This window comes from Bidens hawaiensis, unplaced genomic scaffold (genome assembly GCF_021521415.1).
Source record: "Bidens hawaiensis isolate Kalapana, Puna unplaced genomic scaffold, B.hawaiensis_p1.1 tig00000416_1, whole genome shotgun sequence".
Classification (NCBI taxonomy): Eukaryota; Viridiplantae; Streptophyta; class Magnoliopsida; order Asterales; family Asteraceae; genus Bidens; species Bidens hawaiensis.
In genome coordinates, this window is record NW_027491029.1 from 2,056,770 (window position 1) to 2,066,231 (window position 9,462).

Below are 9,462 nucleotides of genomic sequence, written 5' to 3' on the forward strand. Positions count from 1 at the left end.
ACTGAATCCAATCCATAAACCCGAAAACGAAACTAAGTTCGTTCCCTTTCGTCAAGTAGGTAAAGTAGGCATACGAACCACTTTAGCTTTGCCTTAGACTCTATTGGAACAAAGCAAAGAAGGAGGCGGAATGGATAAAGGAAAGGGACAAGGGCGGTCTTACTTGGCGCGAAGGCTGCTAGTTCGGGGGTAGAGTACAGTACTAAAGGTCCAAGGACTTCCAGGCGGTTTTTCTTTTGGGCAGCTGTTCACCGTTGGATCTCACCAATACAGCCCCCTATAGTTTTCGTTACCGAGATATCTTTTTTTTTTCATTGTTCCCAGGTATTTTTTGGGTAATATGCTCCCATGCTGCAAACAGTCAAATCTGAACTTAACCTTGTCGCTCTTCTTTCTTTCCTCGCGAGCAGGAAGCACACCAGCAGCGTGCGTTGCGTGATTCTACTTTGTTTTTTTTGCACTTGACTGGGTGGACAGTTGACCGGAAGAGAACTTAGATTCGCCCGGCCAGCAGGCGGGCGGCGTGCTTATCTTGTGTGACAACCCTACAGAACGAGTGGCTCTTCTAGGCGGGCAGCTGTGTGACAATACTACAGAGAAAGCGGCGCTTTCGTGTAACATGCTAAGGTCTCAACGCCCTTACGAGGTAGTAATGAGTTTCACGCGCTCTAAGCCCAGCCCGCGCGCGGTTAGGAAGATTGGCCGCAATCTGAGCGGTACCACCCACCCTACCCTACCACCTATAGGCGGCCGTCCGTCCTACAGCCGCCCGAAAAAGAACTGCAGTGATCTTGAATAGGGATCCTACAACGATAGATAGAATCCCAATAAAAATACCACTAGATCGAGCACCAGTGATTTCGTATCCGGTCAAAATCTAGGCTAATTGATTAAAGTGGGTAGCTCCAGTAGACCCATAGATCATGGAACAAATAGGGTAGGTAGGCCCAACCACCACGCTACACGTATAGACGCGAACCACCCTCGTTACCGTACGTGCGACTCTCACCGCATACGGCTAGCACAAAGACTCCTAAATTCATCCCGAGCCTTTTCTTCCACCTCTCCTCTCCAATCCTCGAGCAAACTTGCGTTCCCCAGGCGCTATGAAATGGGGGTCTTTCCTTCGCCTATCGTATGTATCGGCTTGGCTTCATACCAAACCAAGGAGGCATTCTGGCGGGCGCGTGCGTGTAGGAAGGCCGACGACTATATAAGCTAAAAGACTACGACTACAAGCCAAGCCGGAAGCTACTCGCTTCTATTCTCGTTGGGATTGGATACGGATGGGGAATCTATAGATCGTAGTAGTTCGCCAACCTCTCTAACTAACATACGATACAATTGACATTCACGGAACGGCCAAAGGAGCTTCGCTCGGTTGGCCTTCCTACGCTGACGAATGCCTCTTTTCTCTTCTCTGAAGTCTACAACAAGTGGGAGAGGCAGGATTCGAACCTACATAGAAAAACTTCAACAGATTTACAGTCTGTCGCTTTTGACCACTCGGCCACTCTCCCCTTCCCGGGCCGAGGCCCCCCTTCGTAGCTTCTGGCGAAGCTGCGAGTTCATGAGCAAGTGAATGAACGAGCCATGTTCCTAAAAGGAGTGACCCTCTTTCTTTTCTTCCCTTTCCCGCCCGGTTGGGCGCTAACGCTTGACTAATTATAGAAAGTCAGGCTCTTCTGCTGAGCGAAGCTGCGAGCCTACCCTTCTCGAGCCTACAACAATAGCTTACGCTTACCAAGCCTAAAAATAGGGCTACAGCAAGCCAAGCAAGCTTTCCCCCTTCGTTTGTTGTGAGTCGCGCCTCACCGCAGGCACTGAATGAATGAAATGAGTGGAGATCTTCCTTCCCCCTTGCTAATTACCAAGAACTTCGTTGCCACTAGTGGCGAAGAATCATTTTTAAAATAATAATAAATAAAGAACTCGGAGCCTAAAGAGAAGTAAGTCTACAAGAAGCTGGCAGAGCTTTAGCCATTGGACCACATCGATCTATCCTACCTAAACTGTAAGCCTTTTCTTGTTCGTTTTTCGAATGAGGCTAGTGGAGACTAATTCCTTCCGGCTAATGAAGAGACTACTCCAGTCTTCCCATTCATTCCTATCCTTCTTCTCCCTAAGAATTGAACGAACCAAGTTCACCTATTCGAGAGTGAGGAAGAAAAACCAACAAGAAACTTCCCACTTTTGATGTCCTGCAGAATAAATCAATTTAAAAATTATTATTCCTAGGAAGGTCTTTTCTAGGGTTAGTGATCATAGACGTTTTCACGTGTCCTCGTGTTCGATACTCGGACTTCCTTAGTTCTGTAGTACTTGCGATCGGTACACTTTCCGGTTGTGTGTAGTTTTATTAAGAAACTCCGTTTTATATATTTAAAGCTTAGTTGTGAGTTCCGTAGAAAGAAATATCATTTAAACACTCATTAATAGTCTTTTAGTTTGATGTTAATAATAGACATGTAATATCTTCAGTAAAATATAATAATCCTCACATTAATGATCATTCATAAATCTAATGATCATAAATTTTAATATGTCTTACTTTTTAATATCTTAGAGCACCACTATAACTTCCTTCCATAAATTAATATCTCACATCCAATATAATCTCAAAACACAATATGAGTTTTTGCCTCATAAAAAGTTTCAGTAACATTTGACTCTTCTCATTTTGATTATCCCTCAAGACATGACTTGACAATCCTCCCACTCTTTCTAATAACATACTATTTAAAATTAGAGCATGACAAATGGGATGGGTCAAACATAATGTCTCTTATGATAATAAAGAACTCATTTAAATACATGTTATAATGAAAGTTATTCCATATTCAGTTTTTCCTAAGACTGTTCTATTTCTGTTAAATAATCAAAATAACTCCTAAGATACATGCGCTCCTTAAAATTCTAACTATAAGGTTAAATGGCAATACTTAATACATCATAATGTATATATCGTAACCCATAAAATTAAGGGCTCACGCATGAAAATAAGTACACTTTTTCAGTGCATTATAAACTAAATTTTTCAAAAGTACAATTTTATTCCTTAAGAATCAACTATAACACTCAGAAGTACCAAAGGAAAATGAGTGTGATGATCAGCAAAATATGTACAAGACAAGAAATGTCTGGTACTAGAAATAACATGTTATTCAACTCAATATCATTAAAACCTAAAAGAGGATAATTCTAAGGTTCATAGACAATATACAAGTATTATTTCTAGCTTTAAGCCTCCCTACAAAAATATGGCATTATACTAGACATAAACAAATAGACTATCCATAATTTAAAAAGAACTGTTGGCTAAAATAAGTTGTCAAATATTCATGATATTCAAGTATGCTAATCCTAATATTCTAGTTAACAAATGAGAGGTTAAGTCTAGTTCTATACGTTTTCCTTACCACAATCAACAAATATCAAATATTAGTGTTAGTGACAAATTTAAATGTTAAGGCTATTGGAACCAAGATAAACTATCTTTTGGTTAGCTTTATGATACCTTAAAGACTCTGTAGATTAATCAGCATATTGTATCAATACATAAGCTACATTATGACAGGTGTGAGGTTTGCATAGTCAACATGAAGTCACTCTTACCATAAACTCTTATATTATTTGTTATTCATAATTGGATAGAAACATTTATAAGATTGAACTACATGATACTATACATTCTCACAACTTTTTTTATCTTGCAAATGAGAACTTAACAAAAGACAAATGAGACCTATAAATGTCAATTGTCATCCATTGAACCAAAATTTCATGAGAAATCATGACATGGTTGATGAGGATGATTTTCATCTAATATCATTCTTAGTGATTTTAAAATGATGTGATAGATGCCATAAACATTACTAGGCTTAAGGAATAAGTATGGTCCACCCAAAGTTATCTTTCACTGAAATTTGAGGAGCTCATTCCAAACAGATTTATTCAGATATAATTCATTTATCATTTATTGACTATATAAGTTGTATCTAATCTGACTTCTATGGTCCACGGTATTAAGAAACCCATTCATAGAATTACTAAATATGATTTCTTCTAATTATGTCCCTAAGTTTCTTATGACATCTAAACATTAATGAAATCAAATCAAGTCTAACGTATGAATGACAGGTTCCCACGTCACATACGCCATTGAAACTTCTCATGTAGTTTTCCAAGAGATTCGAAGATCAGTGGGAAAATCAAGTGTCTTAATCATAACTTGAAAGATTTTCAAGAGGTGGGGTGTGAAAACATGATATTGTCTCAACTTACACATCTTGTACAAGACACTACTCCATCGTAACAATAATCTATCAAAACTTATCTACTTAGAATTTAATGTTACTCTTACAAAAGTTTCATTGTTGCTTAAATGTGAGCATAATCAGATTTCTTATCAAAGCTAAAGTAATCCTCAAAAAAAGAAAAACTACAACGACTGCATTCATTAAATTGTTTCTCTGTTAGAATCTATTGGTCTTAAAATATTGACCCTATGCATGCTAATTTACTAAAGGTTTCTAAGATAAGTGGGAGTAATAAAAGTCCTTATAATGACTTGATAGAAGTACAAGAGTTGGGGGGGGGGGCGTAGAGAGTCATTAAATTTTACTCCAACCAAGAGCTAATATGTAAAATTGAGACTTCAAATTATAATTACCCAATAATCATCTCTAGAGCACCATATAGGTTAAAAAACTTACTAACATTGATGATTATGTAACCTCCCTAACTAAAGATGAAATAAATGTTAGAAATTTTACTGCTCTTACCCCTTATAATTAAACTGTTAGCATTAATCATAATTGAATCCATATACAAGAATAACGTTTTAAGATTTGGTTGAATCACCTAACAGTGTTCATAACTAAACTAAATCCTAAGTCAAACGTTAAGACACTAAGAAGCACAGTTGATTGTTAAAGGTTAAATTCAAGAGAGAAGAAATCATCAAAGAATCTTCTTACCTATATTACAAAAGATTTTCTTTGAGGATCATCATTGTTCAAGTAGTTTATAATATTTAAGAGCTACATTACATGAACATTTAAAACAACTTTCCCTAACTGTTGACTTACTTATTTATGTGTTCATAAAACAAACCGGAAGTTCTAAATAAATGCCAAAGAAGTCTTAGTCTGTAAGACAATATAATCCATGTATTGGTTAATGAAAACATCAAAATGTGATGAAATCTTTATGCAATAACTTTTATCAAGAACTAAGTTGATGAAATTTGAATAGGAGAAATTAAAAACAAAGTTGCCCTCATATGGATGAAATTCTTTTAACAAGCATATGCTACATAAGTCTAAGTCACTAGTGAAAAAAAGCCTTTAATGGCATGCACACCATGACAAGCGATGATTTATGACGTGCAAATATGTGTGTCATTGAAAAATCATATTTTTTAAAATTTAAAAGTATTATGACACTTATTTTTGTATGTCATCAATTCATTGTCAAAATCTGTGTCATGTTCGATCTTAATGTGTCATCTTGGATTAGTCCAAATAAAAAAACTTAACTCTCCAATTAATACTTCTATAAAAAAATCACGCCCAATATCGATTTCTCAGTATACTCTCTTCTCTATATCCAGCACCGCACACAATATTACAGTTTTATAATCTAGGGTTTCTTAAAATTGTGCGAACAATCTGTCCTTCTTGAGCGGTAAGTTTTCTCAAAATTTCCGTTTAATAATCTGTTCATAATCGCTAGGGTTTCTCAAAATTTCATTATCATCTTATAATCTATTAATATTATATTCTTTGTAGTCGATTGTGTTGAGTCAATAATTTGACTTGAAATGACTTAAGGATGATTAAGGAAGATTTGAATCTTCTCAACCTCCCCAGAAATGTCAAGTATGGAATCCGAGCACACTTGGACTCCCGAGCAAGGTTTACTTATCCTCGCAAGGTATTTTTTTTCTTCGAGCAGAGTTTCCTTCTAGAAGTCTTCTTTAGTGTCAATCCGAGCAGGGTTCACTATGTCTAGCAATGTTGTTCTTCATAGCCTAGCAAGGTTTACTTCCGAGTAGGCTCTTGGTTCACCAAGCTTTTGAAGCCAAGTACTTGGAAGATCTACCAAGGTATTCATTAATAAAACAGTTGTCCGAGCATGCTTAATGGAAGTTGATAAAGAATAATCCTAAGGACTTCGTCGAGAAAGGTTCAACTCCGAGCAAGCTACAGTGTTACCAGCACACTTTTCCTAGCTAGTAAGTTATTCACTAGCAAAGAGTTGAAAGGATATCTGAAGAACAAGTTTGTTCATTAGATTATATCGAGCAAAGTTTGATATGGTCAAGAAGATTGAAGTCTGCTAGGTAGGAAAATACTCTAAGTAAAGTCTACTCGGAGAACTATTCTCCAGCACACTTCAAGGTTACCAGGTCTACTCGTAAAAGACAAAAGGCACAATGCCTACTTGGAGAAGACATCTGATACAAAGTCTACCCGGAAGACCTGTTTTTACACTTAGTATATTTCTGATAATGTAATTTGAATATTTAAAAATCATTAGGGTTTCTAGAAGATGGGACAGCTGTAAGGTGGTGGCAGACCTATAAATAGAATAATTTAGGGCACGCCTACCACAGATTTTAGCCTTTACACTTTTCAGACACAAAAGAATATTTTCTGATGGTGAGTGTGACTAGGGGTGTTAATCGGGTCAACCCGATCGTGTTTCGGGTTAATCGGGTCAGGTTAGTCGGGTTTTTCTTAAAAAATATCTAACCCGAAACCCGACCCTATTAAGGTTCGGGTTAGTCGGGTTAATCGGGTTGACCATGTTACTTTATAATATTAAGTTGATTTTTATGCTTGTAACTCGTGGGTTGCATAATTTCTCATTCCTCTCAATTTTCAATTTCCTTAAAAAGTAATTATCTAATAATTTCAAATAGGCTTGTAAACGAACCGGATGGATATGCAAAAAGGCATGCCTGTGTTCGTTCGTTTAACTTTAAACGAATACGATCACGAACACTTAATCGAACAAATATTTGTGTTCTTGTTCGTTAGTTAAAAATTAACATGTTCGCATTTTAATCGAACAAAGATTTTTATGATCCTTCATTTAAAATCTAATCAAACAGTTCACGAACATAAATGAACACAATTAAACAAAGACAAATGAACATGACTGAACATGTACATACGTTAAAGAAACAAACATACATAAACGAACACAAATGAACACATTTAAATGAACATAAATAAACAAATATAAACATATTATGGTGATATAATTTCTAAATGCAAGTAATATTTAATATTTTTTATTAATATCTAAACGAACATGAAAAATCGTAAACAAACTTAAATGAACGATCATAAACGAGTGTTCACGAAAATAGATGAACGAGTGAAACATTTGTTCATGTTCGTGAGTTTATTTTGAAAAAATTTCCAGTCTAACGGTTCATGAACAAGCAAAATAATTAACTCATTTATAAAACTTTCAGCATTGACTTTTTAGTGCTAATTTCACATTTTCATTATTATATTTGAAGAAAGTATCATCACTAATCGGGTTATTCGGGTTAACCCGAAACACGATTTTTTTTCAAAAATGAACCCAAAACCTGGCCCTGTTAACAACTCGGGTTATTCGGGTGAACCCGAATAACCCGATTAATACTTTTTGACCCTATTTAACCCGGCCCTAATTAGCTTATTCGGGTTATGGTCGGGTTAATCGGGTTTGGGTATTTTGGACACCCCTAAGTGTGACGGCTGTCCTAGGATTGTACGGATAAACTTTCCAAATAAGAACCCCTGATCGATTAACATTTGTATTAATCGTTTATATAAATGGAAATCTTTTGAGTGATTGTTTGTGTTAGCTAAATTTTATTAATCCTTGAGCAACAACTATGTTTGTTTCTGATTCCGCCGTTAATAAACAGTTTTTTTACCCAAAATAACAACCGTCATTAACCTTCTTGTCGACACATTTATTGTGTGGGTTATGACTTAATTGTGAGTGTGAGTGATCAATACGGGACTGACAGATTAAAGGAATATTTGCAGTCGATTCAAACATTATTTGCAAGTGTCCTTTATTTCCAGTCACTATAAGGTATATATGCGTTCAATTTGCGTAATCTATTAATAATAATTAGCTACTAGGGTTTGAGAAACTTTATGTATAACTGCTAATATAAAGGTTTTTAGGTTCAATTATGATCAAAGACGAAGTAGATGACGCTTATGGCGGTTTTGGGGTCAGATCTACCAACGCTCTCCACCGCCACTGTAGGTATCCGACCATTAAAGGTGGAGTTGAGCGATGAAGGAAGAAAATGCATCGGCTATTAAGGCTTCTAAGTATTTAATCTCAGTTTCTTCAAAATCATCACAATAATATGACACATAATGCGTGACGTTAAAGACATTTTTTCTAGTAGTGCTAGTATTGTTTAATATGATAGATCTCAAGAGATATCCCTTACACGAAAGATATCATAACATACCAAGATAGACCCGAGGGGACATTAGTTTTGTTTTATAAGTCTTAAATTAAAAGGTTCCTTATACATGTAACAAATAATATTGCTCTCATTTATAAAATAATATGATAACTGAGATTATTTCTTGTGCTTCATTAAGTAGAAGCCTTATATAGGTTCAAGTCTATATTCGTTCGGATATTACTCAAAATTGAAACACACTAGATATGTCTAGATTAATGTGAAGCATCTAAAGATGTATTAAAATATCTTTATAAGGAACGAGAGACTATAATCTAAAATGAAGAAGTGAGAACTAAATTACTGATTGATTACTCTAAACTTTGTTATATTCAAAGATAACATAATGTAATTTTTCAGGATATATTCTTATGTCAGCAGATAAATCTATCTTATGGAGGAGTCATAAAGAGCTGATAACAACAATATAAATTTTAATGACATAATATGTTGATTGAATCACAACACAATAAATGTTTTGAAAAATTTATCATTGGACTCATAAGTTTATTAACTCCATATAAATTATATATTGAAGACTTATTTTGATAAAGTCAGCTATCATGTCTTCTTGAATAGCAACAGTTTGAGAGGTATTGCACTAAAACTTGGATATGAAATTAATTATCCATTTATAAATCAAAATGAGGAATCTAAATTTTCATATCGAGTACATCCATTATATGCTCAAAGATACTATAACTAAAGGTATGTCACCCATAGTCTTATGAAATCGCTTATAATAAAGAAGGGTTTACTAATGAACATTTATAATTGCATGTTGTATTATGAATGACTAATTATTAACTTTCCGCATTAATTTTAAATTAGTATGTCTCTTAATATGTTCTGCATACGTAATGAGATATAGAAAAATTAGTATATGAATAAAATATTTGAAGGCTTACTTATAAATTTTGATCATAACAACTTAGGGTTTAAACAATGACTGTAGTATGATAATG

At 35.2% G+C, this 9,462-nt stretch overlaps 1 non-coding gene across 1 annotated transcript; it reads right to left on the reverse strand.

Annotated features, from left to right (window-relative positions):
• Positions 1 to 1,437: 1,437 nt before the first annotated feature.
• TRNAY-GUA (transfer RNA tyrosine (anticodon GUA)) lies at positions 1,438 to 1,520 on the reverse strand. The gene has a single exon. It is a non-coding gene; the product is annotated as a tRNA-Tyr (tRNA).
• Between the last annotated feature and the right edge of the window lie 7,942 nt (positions 1,521 to 9,462).